The following is a 15,577-nucleotide window of genomic DNA, read 5'->3' as shown; positions in this document are numbered from 1 at the left end:
TCAACTCTCATGAATCCCTTGTGAACCCATGACATCCTAGCACTCTTTAATACTTGTTTGCGCTTCTATTCACTTTATTTCTTGCATTAATTTAGACACAACTACAAACCCAAACAAATTGTGACACTAGCATAAATTGAGATAGATAGACTTAGAACCCAAAGCACACCGTCCCATGGATCGACCTCGACTTACCACTAACTAGTTGTTTGTTGAGTATTATAAATGTGTTTGATTGGATGTGTGACGACCAACTCTTGTCTCATCAAAATGCTACTCCCGAGGGAAATGAGCGGATCCTCTTGCTAGTCCTGCCTCGGTCCGCTCGTCCCGTGGTATGGTACGGGCTCTTCTGACTTGTGATCCGCTCGGATCCTAGGGATGATGCTCGGCTCCTAGCGCTGCAAGCCGCTCGTCCTGGGAACAAGACAGCCGGATCCTGGTGTTCAAAGACGCCTGGATCTTGCATGATCCTCTCGGTTTCCTGGACAGACTGCTTCTCTTCTTTAGCTCATTAACAATCCGCAAGGATCATGTCGGCGATGCAAGGATCCTTTCATCATTGCCTATTTCACTTTATTATCTACTTAGGCCTCTACTGTTGTTCTTCTCTTTGATGCTTGGCCATTAGATGCGATCAATTTAGCTCCATTTCGCCTCAGAAATGCAAGGTTAACAATCTTTTCCTACCAAGGAGACAAAACCTCAAAGAATATGCAAAATAGGAAACTAAAGATAGTAAATGACCCAATTATGTGCTATAAAGTATAGAAACGAGGTTAATTCGGGGACTAAATATGCTCAAATATGAGTCACATCAAGACCTATTTAAGAGAATTTGAACAACTAACCTTATAGTGTGCCATAAATGAGAAGCCTGAGCAAAGGATTGCTAGGTTCTTAGAAGGGCTTGATAAGAACATTGCTACTAAGGTTAGAATGCAACCATTGTGGTCATATGATGATGTTGTCAACTTAGCACTCAGAGTGGAGAAAATGGGGACATCTAAACCTGCCACACCCAAACCTAAACCTGTCTTTAGACCCTACACTGTGTTAAGATTGCTGAGACACCTAAACCAGAGTCCTAAACAGTAATAGACAAGGGGAAGGCACCTATGTTCCCTAAGTCCAACCCACCTCTGACCAAGGAGAAGATTAGTTGTTTCCAATGCCAGGGTTATGGCCACTTCAGGAAGGACTGCCCTTCCAAGAAAGCACTAATAACAATAGAAGTAGAGGAATGGGAAAGAGAGGGTTCAGTTGAGTATGAGGAGGAACCAATGAATGAGGAGGCAACCATTGAAGAGGAACCCAACCAAGAAATGGTCATGGCTCATCCTGATATAGGCCATAGTCTGGTTTTGCAGAGGGTGATGCATTCTCAACAGGCACCTTTGGAGGAGGATCAAAGATCCCTCATTTTCAGAAGTTGGTGTACTATTCAGGGCAGGGTGTGCAACCTAATCATTGATGGTGGGAGCTTCAACAATATAGCATCTGTAACCATGGTTAACAAGCCTAACCTCAGTACCCAGGAGCACCCAAATCCTTACAAGCTCAGATGGCTAAACAAAGGAGCAGAGGTCAAGGTGGATAAACAGTGCCTGATTCCATTTTCAATTGGCATTGTTTATAAAGATGAGATCTTATGTGATGTGGTACCTATGGACGCCTGCCACCTACTGTTGGGTAAACCAAGGGAATTTGACAAGAATTCTATCCACCAGGGGAGGAGCAATACTTATTCTTTCAAACAAGGCAGCAAAAAGATCACACTAACCCCTCTACCACCTAATCAGAAGAACTATGGGAGTCCAAGTATGATTTATGGACTTAATTGGGTTCTATTCTTATCTGAAGCAGAAATGGTCAAAGAAATGCAACAAGAACAGCCTGTTCTAAGCCTATTGTCCAAAGAGATTCTTGAGGATGTGGAGCATCAACTGCCAGCAGAGGTTAGGCCATTAATGGAACAATACCAGGATGTCTTCTCTGCTGAACAACCTAGTGGACTGCCTCCACTGAGAGGTATTGAGCACCAGATTAACCTTGTGCCAGGATCTGTACTCCCTAACAGGCCTGCATATAAGTGTGATCCTAATGCTACAAGAGAATTGGTAGAAGCAAATTGATGAACTAATGAACAAAGGATTTTTGAGGGAATCCTTGAGTCCCTGTGCTATCCCAGCATTGTTGGTACCCAAGAAAGATGGCACTTGGAGGATGTGTATTGACAACAGAGCCATCAACAACATCACAGTTAAATATAGGTTTCATGTGCCTAGGTTGGATGACATGCTGGATGAGTTAAGTGGTGCCACGATCTTTTCTAAGATTGATCTTAGGCAAGGTTATCACCAAGTGAGGATCAGAGAAGGAGATGAGTGGAAGACTGCCTTCAAAACTACGCAAGGGCTCTATGAATGGTTGGTTATGCCATTTGGTCTATCAAATGCCACCTGCACTTTTATGAGATTGATGACAGAAGTGTTGAGGTCTTCCTTGGGAATATTTGTTGTGGTGTACTTTGTTGACATCCTAATCTACAACAAATCCACAGGAGAACATTTGAGCCACCTTGAGAAGGTATTCCAAATCCTGAGAAGCAGCAAGTTGTTTGGAAAATTGGAGAAATGTACCTTTTTATCTTCTTAGTAGCAAGTTGGGTACATATTGCTACACTCTCATGCCCTTTGGTCTAATCAACGCCAGAGCAACTTATCAAAGAACTGCCACCACACTCCTACATGACATGATGCACAAGGAGGTGGAAGTATATGTCGATGACATAACGTCAAATCAAAAGAACGGGACGGCTACATCAGCGCCCTCTGGAAATTCTTAGCCCATCTGCGGAAATATAACATGAGACTGAATCCTCATAAATGCGCATTCGGGGTCACCTCCAGAAAACTCCTGGGACATGTTGTCAGCAAAAGAGGCATTGAAATTGATCCTACCAAAATCAAAGCTCTTCAACAAATGCCTCAGCCTAAGAACGAGAAGGAGATTCGGGGATTTCTCGACCAAGTCCAATACATCAGCCACTTCATAGCCAAGCTCACTATGATTTGCGAGCCAATCTTCAAGAAACTTCGCGCCTCCTATCACACCGATTGGGACGATGATTGTCAAAAGGCCTTCAACAGGATAAAGGAAATCCTATCCAAGCCTCATGTCCTCATGCCACCTCAACTAGGAATCCCCTTATCCCAATACCTGACTATCACCGACACAGCCATGGGAGCAATGCTAGCACAATTAGTCGACGGCGAAGAACAAGCCATCTACTACATCAGCAAAAAAATTCATCGAGTATGAGACAAGATATACCCAACTGGAAAAGACATGCCTTGCCCTGGTCTGGTCAACAAAAAATCTGTGACATTACATGCTCAGCTACACGGTTCACATCTACTGCAAGATGGACCCGGTCAAATACATCTTCGAAAAACCCGTACTAAACAGAAGGCTGTCTAGATTGACACTCATGCTATCCGAATTTGGCCTCAAGTTCATACCCCTTAAGGTTATCAAGGGAAGCCGATTTACTGGCAGAAAACCCTACAAACGAGGATACCACGACTGACACATGGTCACTTCCTGACGAAGACATCCTTTGTGCCGACACCGACTTCGACGTCACCAACAATGCAGCCGAATACGAAGCACGCCTCATCGGCCTATAAGCAGCCATAACACTTGGCATAAAGAAGTTGAGGGGCAATGGCGATTCCTCACTCATCATCAATCAGGTGTCCGGATCATGGAAAATTCGAAACGACAACTTAGCACCCTACAGAGCAAAATTCAATCAAGAGGCCGAATTCTTCGAACAAGTCGACTACTTCCACTTGCCACGGGAGGAAAATTAATTTGCTGATGCCCTAGCCAAACTTGTCGCGCTCGTCAACATACCCGACGACGTGACATCAATGCCCTTATGTGTCGAGAGAAGGAGCGAGCCAACTCACATCTACGCCATCAACAACGACGTGGAAAACCATGTCGAACCTTGGTACCAAGCCGTCCTCAACTATAAAAACAAAAAAGAATTCCCTTCTAACTCTCATTCAAGAGGTCAAAGAGCCATCCGTTTACTTGCATCACAATTCGTGATAAACCAAGAACAACTATACAAAAGAATACCCCAAGGGATTCTTCTCCTTTGCGTTGATCACCACAAAACCAAAAAAGTCATGGAAGAGGATCACGATGGAGAATGCGGCCCTCACATGAGCGCAATGACGCTAGCCCGAAAAATCATGCGGTTAGGCTACTACTAGACCACCATGGAAGCCGATTGCAGAAACTATGTCAAACATTGCCACAATTGCCAAATCTTCGCCAACATACAACACATATCACCATCCTTTTTATACACCCTGACATCACCCTGGCCTTTCTCGACCTGGGGCATCGACATCATCGGGAAAGTCAACCCGATAGGCACCAAAGGGCACTGCTTCGTCCTCGTCGCCATCGACTACTTCACCAAATGGGGGGAAGCACAACCCAATGCAGTCTTGATCGCTAAACAAGTGGCCAAGTTCATCCAGGACAACATCATCTGCAGATATGGGGTACCCCATAAAATCATCAGCGACCAAGGCTCCCACTTCCGGGCGGAATCACAAACCTTGCTGGACAAATACAAAATCAAGCGGCATCGATCATCCCCCTATCATCCCCAAACCAACGGAGCGGTAGAGGCGGCAAACAAAACTCTTGTCACCATCATCAAAAAGATGCAAGATAATTACCACAATTGGCCGAGCAAACTCCCATTAGAACTCTGGGGATATCGAACCTCCATTCGTACACCAACAGGAGCCACACCCTTCTACCTAGCATACGATATGGAGGCGGTTCAATCAGTAGAGTTGGAGGTCCCATCTTTATGCATCCTACTAGAGAGTGAAGTTCCTGTGGCAAAATGGACCCGTCGAAGGTTCGAACAACTCACGCTTCTAGACGAACAACGACTCAACGCCTTGCACAACGTCCAGCAATACCAACGACGTACACAACGGGCATTCAACAAAAAGGTCAAACCCAGAAACATCAAAGAAGGCGACTTAGTCCTCAAGTCGGTTCGAGCACCATTACCCATAGATCAGAGGGGAAAACTCAAACCCAATTCGGCCGGGCCATACCTGGTCAAGAAGATACTTTCGGGGGGCGCAGTGAGACTAAGTGACCTAGATGGGGAGAATTTCACAAACCCGACCAACCTAGACCAACTCAAGAAACACTACCCTGTAACCCTAGTAACCAGAAACCTTACCCTATTTTCACAACTAGTGACAACATTATCCTTTTCAAGTCAAGTTCCTCAATGCGTTCTGATTTGAAATTGCATGTTTTATCGAGTCCAAGTTATGGCACCTTGCCATGTTTCAAACGACCTTTGATATGTCAAAGGCAACATCCATTTGCACTCAAACCAAACACCTGAACTAAGAGCATAGTTGGATTTCACCTCTTCAGGTGGATACGTAGGCAGTCCTTTCTTACACAAGAAGGATACAACAACAACACCTAAACAAAATTAACAAAACATTCGAACTACGAGCATGGTTTGATTTTGCCTTTTCAGGCGGATACGTAGGTAGTCCTTTCTTACACAAGAAGGATACAACCATCCCTACACACACAAAAACATCACCCATATCAACTTCAAAACAAAATAAGAAAAAGGAAAAACATTCCCTTTTCCACAAAAATAAAGAAATAGTCTTTCGCCTTTCCCACAAAAATCCATTTCACAAGTACAATATTTAGTATAATTCAAACCGAATTGCCTTTACAAAATGGATGGAAGAAACCACGAGGGTTCATAACTTCTTTTAATACAAGCAATCCTCTTATTTAATAAATAATGAGAAGGATTACAAACTTGACAACAAATAAAGCTAAGCAAGTCTACAACTTGTTAAAGCTAGAAGGTCGAGTAAGACATCTCACATAGTAAAACTAGCACAAAATACACAATACATAGCTAGTACAACATAATAAAAACTCACAAACACTATTACAACATAATAGTAAAATAGGTAATGGAGGTCTTCATTCTTCCTTTCTACCTTTGCCTTTTCCCTCGGGATACAGCTTCCTCTTGTTCTTCTTGTTGGCCCGCCTAGCATAGACTTCCTCATCGGAACGGATCCTCAACGGATCTACAACGGCGACAGCATCCGGTCTTTTACAAGACTCCATACTCGGCCGAAGTCGAGCCCATACACGGCCCACTACCTCTTTGGGACCCAAGCTTCTCCTCATCGGTGGCCTCACTATATCCGGTCTGACAACATCGGCAAAGTCGTCAAAGAGGGCACGGATGGCCTTGCCAACTTCTCTATACTTCAAGTTGACAGCCTCGTCCTTACGAGACTTAGACCTTTCTTCCAAAGTTTGAGCTCATGACCACTTGACATAAGTGGGAGTCACCCATGTCATGGCAACGGGGTTTGGTACCTCCCAAATCGGCCGAGTGGCCCACCACCTTTCGAAGACCTCCATAAGCTAGGAGTTTCATAAAAAAACTCTCTTGGACGAGAGTATCGTGAGCGGGCACCTTTTTTTGATGCCCTATTTGCCTCATGAGACTTTCGAGATAAATAAAGGAAGCAACCTTTAAGCCCACCACCATCAAAGCACAAGGACTAGGGGCGAAAACGAGCCATGTAACATTTCCGTTTTGGAGGTTGATCTTGGCTAGTAGATTGTCTGGGTATCGAGTTTGCTTGTGAGCATTATGGAAGTAAGACAGATTTGGTAACACTTATGTTGTGGGTATCCGATAGTATTATGGAGTTAGCATTGGGAGACTATGCTGTAGTTGAGACGATATCGTGAGCCATGTTGTGGAAGGGAGCGTGGTTGGTGGAGTTAGTGTTAGGTGTCCATGTTTTGTAGGTTGGGTTGGAACATCGGGGACAACGTTCTTTTAAAGGAGGGATGACTATAAAACTACGATTTTCCTAAGTCTGTTACTCAGCCGAATATGGCTTACTCGGCCGAGTAAGTGTGTTGTGTGCTTATGGACAGACTACTGTCCAGGAATACTCGGTCGAGTATGGGAATACTCGTCCGAGTAGAGGATACTCGACCGAGTATACTCTATACTTGACCGAGTATCCAGTCTGACGGAGATTATTTCTGTGGTTTGATTAGAGATGGTTAGAGTTATAAATTAAGATTCACTGTTTTATTTGTTACGTTTGACAAAACCTAAAACATTCTACGTAACTCTAATCCTCTCTAATCTCTCCCAAGAGCATTGATGGTTCGTGAGTCCTTGTTCTTTTCTCTGTTGTGTCGATTTCATTCGTAAGTCTCTAATGCTTTGTAATCAGTTAATAGGTTATCTGTCAGGGTTTTGCCTAATTATTGTTTTGGGTTAATTTGGGAGTTTAAGGTTTGGTCATCATATGTGTGTTGATTGTTCATTATCATTATTGTAGGTCACGATGTGGTATTTGTTATGCATTTGTATGATTGATTGCAGCGTAGCTGATGTAACCATAATTGGCGCATATTTAGCCCCCGAATTACCATTGTTTCCATGCTTTTTAGTGCCTATTTGGGTCATTTCTTATCTTTAGTTCTTTGTTTTGCATATTCTTTGAGATTTTGATCCCTTGGTAGGAAAGGAGTAAGAATCTTGCATTTTCATGGCAAAACAAGGCTAAATTGATCATATTCAATGACCAAGCATCAAGGAGAGACAAGACTAGAAGGCCTTTGTACATAGCATAGTAGAAGAGCATTGTTGAGAAAAGGATCCTTGAGTCCCCAAGGAAATCCCCAAGGAATTCATGAAGAAAAGGGAAGAAAAGAAGAAGAAAAGATGCTGCCAGACAATCCGAACGGATTGTACACAATCCGTCCGTCCGCCCAAGCCCAATCCGAGCGTCCCGCAAAGGAATCCGCTCGGATTCCCCCTCGCCAATCCGAGCGTCTTGCCCAAGGATCCGCTCGGATCCTCCAGCCCAGATCCGGCCGTCCCGACTCCCATCCGCACGGATTTCAGTACAGCACGTTTTCATTCTTCAAGCCACGATAAGAGAAGCCCTTCTCTCGGAGAATACCGGAGTCTCCTTGCTCAACTTAAAAAGTGTAATTACTAGTTTAGCCCTTAGTTAACCCTAATGCATCCTCCCTAATTTTCACTATAAATACCCCATTAGTCTAATTAGAGGAGCATGTTCTTCTTATCAATAATTAGTGTAGTTAATATCAATCAAATCTCTCTTCAATATTGTAATCAAATATTAATCAAGTTTTAATCCAAGTTTTAGTTCTTTAATCTCTCTCTTGTTCTTACTTTATTTTGGGTAATTGAAGATTATTTGGGTTATTATTGGGAGATTGACAACCTCTCAATCTAGGATTCAAGTACTTCTATTATTCTTGCTTTATTATTGGAATCATTAGTAGGTATAATCTCTTAATCCCTTTTTAATTATTGCTAATTACTTTCATTTATTCATCATGTTTTATTATGTTAGTATGATTGACAACCTTTCTAGCATGATCAATATGATAATGAGTGAGTAGTCTCTTAGCTAGGGTTTAATGGGTGATTAGGGGAAACCAACATGGGGAATGATTCATGCTTAAATTAATATGCTTTCATATCTTATTTGCTTGCTTGTTTTGATCTTAATACATGCACATGTTATATTTGATGAAATGCTAAGCCTATGAATCCTTGCATTTACTATCATCTTCTATCCCTTCAACTTGACTTGTAAGACATAACCCAACTCGAGTCTTGTTAGACCATGCATGTGTTGAGTAGGAAAGATTAAGTCGACTTGTAGGTGTTGTACAATCTAATCGATTCGGCTCCGGGACCCAAACTTTCCTAGGATTGTAAGATATAACCCAACTCAATCCATCACCACAATAATTGCTTGCTTATAATTTGAGAACATGTTTGTATGATCATATCCCATGAATCCCCTATGAACCCATGACACCCTAGTGCCTTTAATCAATTGTTTACACCCCTTATTTTATTCATCTTACTAGTTTATTTTCATTGCTATTTTAGTTTAGTAACCTTCTACATCAACCCAATTTGTGACACCCCTTAGACACTACTAGTTACAATAGAATTCTCATTTCAATACCCGTCCCTTGGGATCCGACCTTTACTTGCCTCTTTACTAATTGTAGAGTTGTTTGTGAAGTATAAATTGTGTTTTGTATCGACCATTGACCAACGACCACATATGCTTAATTTGTGAAACGAAATGGACTCGATCAAAAATGGCGCCGTTCCGGGACGGTGTTTAATTGATTTAAGATTCCTTTTATTGTTTTTAGTTGTGTCTTTTTCACCTTGGGGAAGTAAAACTCCTCAAGGTTTGTTCTAATTGTTTTCGAGTTTTTTGATATTTTGCATGTCTAGAAGGTTACAAAGAGATTTGTTACCTTTTGACCGTGAAATCGAAAGAACCTTGACGAATAATAGGAGACTTGTTAGGAGGAATTTGGGAGGTGTTGGTGAAGTTGTTCAACCCACTAGTGAGTTTGTCAATCCTTTCGCAATAGAAGGAGAAGAGAACCCATTAAACAATACCACACAAAATCCACCTACAATGCCTAAATTCTCGTCACACTCTATACCCACCGAGGAGGATTTACCAAATGGTACTCCTACCCCACAACATCTTACCGGAAACTTTATTGCCAAGTCCGCCTTCATCCAACTAGTTGAGAGGAGCCAATTCGGGGGAATGCCTAGTGAGGACCCTCATTCTCATATGGAAACCTTTTGCGATTATTGTGAAGCTATCTCTCAAACGGGCGTGACTCAAGACCAAATAAGATGGGTCTTATTTCCTTTTTCGTTAATCGGCACCGCAAAGCAATGGTTGAAGGGCCTTGATAAGGCCACCCTTGGAATAGATTCTTGGAAGAAGCTAGCTCTAGCCTTCTACAAAAAATTCTACCCACCGGAAAAGACCAATATGCTAAGAGCTCAAATTATGGGTTTTAAGCAAAGGGATGAAGAATCTTTGTATGAAGCTTGGGAGCGGTTTAAAGGTATTTGTCGCTCATGTCCTCACCATGGACTTAGCGAATGGTTTTTAGTGCAACAATTTTGGAATGGTTTATATGAAGATTCTAGGAACATTCTCAATATGGGATCAAATGGAATGTTCACCGAAGTTGATGACAATCAAACATGGAACAAGATTGAGGAAATGGCGGTCCATAATTCACAATATAGTAGGCCTCGCAAGGCTACTAGAGGAGGAAAGTATGAAGTGGACACCGTTACTCAATTGGGTGCTCAACTTAGTGCTCACATTGACACAATCAACTTGAAGTTTGAACAAGCTATGGCTAGACTTGAGGAAAACTCAAAATCATCAAAGCATCATGTCAATGCCATGACGGCATCCTCATCAATCCCAAGCGGGATATGTGAGAATTGTGGAACCTTGGGTCATGACTCAAGTGAATGTAGGGGAACAACCGAACAAGTTAATGCTTTCCAAGCTTACAAAAGTGGTACCCCTTATTCAAACTTTTACAATGAAAACACCAAGTTCCATCCAAATCTCTCATACAAAAGCCAAAATGTTCAAAACCCTCAAACAACATACACTCCACCACCCATGAGAAATCAAAATCAAAGACCCTTTTACAATCAAAACCAAGGCTACCAAAATCAAAATCCATACAATCACCAAAATGACCAAGGTTTTGATGTCCAAAAAGCGGTCCTCCAAATGCAAAAGAATCAACAAGAATTTTTCACTCAAATGCAAAAAGATAGCCAAGCAAAAGACACCACCATCAACAACATTCTAGCTCACACCAAGATGTTGGAAACACAATTGACCCAACTAGCATCTTCAAGCTCACAAAGACAAAAGGGGCAATTACCACCTCAAAGTAATCCCCCTAGACATGAAACGGTTAGTGCCATTCACTTGAGAAGTGGTACAAGATATGAAGCATCGAAGAAGCAAGTTGAGGAAGAAGTTGTGAAAGCTAGTGAGAATGAAGTTGTGGTGCAAAGTCCCAAAGAAGGGGAATCATCAAAGGAAGAAAGTTCAAAGAAAAATGAAGACAAAGCCGAAGAGAAGGAGCCCATTGTGATTAGACTTCCTTTTCCAAGTCGTCAAGCCAAGCCTAAATTTGATGATCAACTTGGAAAGTTCATGGAGATTGTGAAGAACTTAGAAGTCTCAATTCCTTTCACGGAATTAATCAATCACGTTCCGGCCTATGCAAAGTACATGAAAGATATCCTCACAAAGAAGAAGTCGATCCGGAAACTTGAGACTATCGCCTTCACTAAGGTGAGTAGTGCAATACTTCAAGGAAGTTCACCTCCAAAGTTAAAGGATCCGGGAAGCTTCTCAATTCCGTGTACCATTGGCGACACAACGATCAACAAAGCCTTATGTGATCTAGGGGCTAGTGTGAGTGTCATGCCGTACTCGGTGAGTAAAAGGTTGGGAATGGGAGAGCTTAAATGCACCAATATCACTCTTCAAATGGCCGATAGATCGACGAAGACACCATTAGGGATATGGGAAGATGTCCCCGTGCGAATTGGGAAGTTTTTCATCCCGGTGGACTTTGTCATTGTTGATATGGAGGAAGATTCCAACATTCCAATCATCTTAGGAAGACCTTTCCTACACACCGCGGGTGCGGTGATTGATGTGAAACATGGAGAGCTCACTCTAGAAGTGGGAGATGAAAGCATAACTTTTAATCTTGACAAAACCATGAGAGCTCCTCGTTTGCATGAGCCATGTTTCATGATTGATCATTATAATAGGAAAGATGAAAGGAAGAAATCGGAACTCCAATGGAGGAAGAAAGTTGAAGATGCTCCATTCAAAGAGCAAGTGAATTGTGACAAGGAGAGCTTGCAAAGCTCATCAAAATCAACCAAGGAAGAAGATGATGGCCTCATTGGCCAAGAGAAGAAATTGGGAGAGTTGTCTCCATCTAAGCAAGAGATTTTCAATGATCAACTCAATGAAGTTTGTGGTATTTGGGACGACGAATTTGAAGGGATCTTTAATCCCTACATTGGGCATGCCATCGATCATGATCAACAACAAGGGCCACGGTCTATTGAGGACCTCTACCATAACAATGAACAAGCTTTTGATTACTTCTTCAAGGTGTTGAGCAACATCAACAACACCTTGAACATGCCCCCTTGACATCTCATCAAGAATGAGAGTTTGGTGGAGTCCTCCCTAAACCACCACTTGTAAATATTTCTAACTCCCTAACTTGCATTTCAATTTTTGTATTGCATTTTTGTCATTTTTGGATTTATTTACTTTGATCAAAATAATTTTCATGTAAGAGAGAAGTGAGGGAGGGACTAATGATTTTAATTAATGTGTAGTGCTTTACCTTAGTGTGGTGATGGCAATTGCCTAGGCTATTCATGCCTTAGTAGTGCCCCCACAATGAAGAACACAAGATTTGAAAGAAAGAAAGAAAGAAAGAATGATAAGGGAATGCGTTTGTGCACGGATGGAACTGAATCCGTGTACACAAGGACCAATCCGAGCGGATTCCTGAGAATCCGCCCGTCTGAAGAAGATCCGAGCGTCCTGCTGAGAAGACGCCCGTCTTGGGCTGTGTTGAAATTGCAAAAATTCTTGACTGTCAAAGAATCCGAGCGGATTTCTGGAAAGACGCCCGTCTCACAGAATCCGTCCGTCTTGTGAACAATCCGCCCATCTTGCAACTGAAGAAAAACAAAGAAAAATCTCTGGACAAGAATCCGTCCGTCCTGCACGAAATCCGCCCGTCCCATTTCAGTAGAATCCGAGCGGATTCCCCAGAATCCGCCCGTCTCTAGGCGGGATTTTGAAAATTTTGAAGCTGTAGAATCCGCACGGATTGCGCCCAATCCGCACGGATTGTCCCTGCGTCATAAAATTGTCGAATTCTTTAAATACCACCCCACCTTCATTCATTCATTCATTCATTCATAAACACTACCCATAACATCAAAACCCTCATCCTCTCCATCTCAAAAACAAAAACCCTCAACAAAATCCACCAAAATCAAATCAAACCATCTTTCAAATAACAAATCAATCACTCCATCTTCATTAACAATCAAAACCAAGAACAAAATCTTCACCTTTGAGTCGATTTTTGTTCTCATAAAGGCAAAGCCTTTCACCTTCAAAATCGATTTGGGCATTCTACACATTGAAGATTTTTGACTCTTTACTTGGTTAGTTCATCAAATGGCAAGAACAAAGGGAGCAACAAAGGCAACAAAGGCACCAAAAGCAAAGGCTCTCTCTCAAAGGCAAAAAGCTCTACAAGCAAAGAAAGCTTTGGCAATGGTGGTATCAACACCAAACTTGGTAGTGCAACAACAACAACAAATTCCTATGGAAGCATCACCTTCTACTCCGGTAATCGATCAACTCTTGCATTTTCCGGATGTAACATTCATTTCCGATACCCATAGAAATACATTTGTCAAGTTTGCTATGAAACAAATCCAATCCACCAAATTCATATGTCAAGATGCCTTAGAGAAGTTGGGTGTTCTTGAACAAACAAGAGTCTTTTTCAATGCCATGGGTTTGAAGAAATTGTTTGAAATGAAGGAAGTAACATACCCCTCCCTTGTCTTGGAATTCTTAAGTTCTTTAAAAGTGACAAAAGTTGAGAATAGGGAAAATATTGAGTTTCGTCTAGCTAACACTAGTAGACGCATTACCTTTCCGGAATTGGGTGAAATTTTGGGTCTTAGCGATAAAGAGAAATTTTATAAGCAATATGGGAAGTATGATCCCGAGCCTCTTTGGGAGGCAATCTCCGGGAAGAAATTTGAAGATTTTCATGCTTGTCGTGCTCTTTTGGTCCATCATCCGGGCATAAGAATATGGCACAAAGTTGTGGGAAATACCATAATTGCTAGGAAAGACACCAATCATTTCACGGGACTCGATTTTATTCTCCTTGAATCAACTTTGAATATTGGAAGAATTCACACCAAGCCTTACAATTCTTTGAGGCTATTGGTTGATAGATGGCTCCATGTAGATAGTGGGAAGAAGGGTCAAACCGTTATTGTTAATGGCGGCCTTGTCACGGTCCTAGCCAAGCACTTTGATCCTAATTTCAATAAGGATAGCAAGTACAAGGCTAAGGATGGTGGCCATCTTATTGATATGTCCATCTTGATTAACAAGTTTAAGTGGGTTGCTCACAATCCCCTTGATACCAAGTATGGGTGGCTTACTAGTGAGGCTCGATCATTCACTTTACCCGCAAAGATTTGCCGTCTTAGTGTCCACCGGACCAACTATTTACTTCCCCTATCCGAAGAAGCCGAGTACATCATTCAACAACAAAAGGGTGATCATGAAACTCCCTCCTCTTCCATTGTTATACCACCTTACCCCTTTGTGTATGAAGAGTTCAAACCGCAAGGAGTTGAAATTGGAAAAGACTATGTCACTCTTCTTATGCAAGCCATGCACAAGCAAACTTATGAAGATCGGAAGAATGCATATTTGGCTCAATATCCTCCCCTCCTACATCTAGCTAGGCAAGGACTCCTTGATCCATCTTGTCCTTTGCCTAGTTGGGCGGATAGAGAAGCCTTATTTCCGGGTGCATCTAGGGACGTGGCGGAAGACAATGAGGTTGTTGGAAATGGTGAAGAAATTGATGATAATATTGAGGAAGAAGCAAGTGGAGATGAAGAAAGAGATGGTGAAGATAATGATGAGCAAGATGATGGAGAAAGTGATGAAGAAAGTGCCAAGGAAAGTGGCAATGTGACCGCTTCTCATGAGGGAAGTGGTGATGATAATAGCATGATGGAAGACTAGCCTTGGAGACTCCTACTCTCCCATGGTTTGTCTATATCTCTTTGTATTTTATTTCATTTTGATCATTGTTGGTTTAGTCCTAGCAACATCAAAGGACTCACACCTCGGTTCCATTGAGGTGTTCTTTATTGTTCCCATTTTTGAAAATCCAAAATGACAATCTAGTTTCATGCATAGCATAGTGTGTGCATGAACTATACCCATGCTTTGACATTAGCAATAGTGTCTTATTTGGTTTGGGGAAGATAATGCATACACAACGGGAGGTAATCTAAATTATCCTCTCCGTCATAACAAAAACCATGCATCATGTAGTATAGCTTAGTGTAGAATTGCATTTAGTATAGAAATCATGCATCATTTTTGCATAATTTCCATCATTTTGGCCATTGAGGACAATGCCCATATTAGTGTGGGGATGGGAATTCTAACACTTAACTTTTATTCAAAAACCATAAAAATTGAAAAATTTCAAAAACATCATAAAAATTTAAAAATTGAAAAACCAAAAACAAGTTCATTTCCTTTGTATATATTGTCTTGTATATATTGTGTTTGTTTATCCTTGTTCACTTTGATTGACTACGCCACATCCGAGACATGAGGATATTGAAGACCGCATGGTATGATCTTTCCAATCTCCTTTTTCCTCTTTATGTTAATGACTATGTGGCTTTATTTTGATTGATGCGGTATAACAATGTGAACTT

General features: G+C 41.8%; 1 non-coding gene across 1 annotated transcript; it reads right to left on the bottom strand.

Annotated features, from left to right (window-relative positions):
- Nucleotides 1-9,986: 9,986 nt before the first annotated feature.
- On the bottom strand, nt 9,987-10,093 carry LOC141610215 (small nucleolar RNA R71). Its single transcript, XR_012528109.1, has one exon. It is a non-coding gene; the product is annotated as a small nucleolar RNA R71 (small nucleolar RNA).
- Nucleotides 10,094-15,577: the final 5,484 nt, after the last annotated feature.

Source organism: Silene latifolia, chromosome 10 (genome assembly GCF_048544455.1).
Source record: "Silene latifolia isolate original U9 population chromosome 10, ASM4854445v1, whole genome shotgun sequence".
Taxonomy (NCBI): domain Eukaryota; kingdom Viridiplantae; phylum Streptophyta; class Magnoliopsida; order Caryophyllales; family Caryophyllaceae; genus Silene; species Silene latifolia.
The sequence above is the reverse complement of the archived record's forward strand: the minus strand, read 5'-3'. Positions and strand labels throughout refer to the sequence as shown.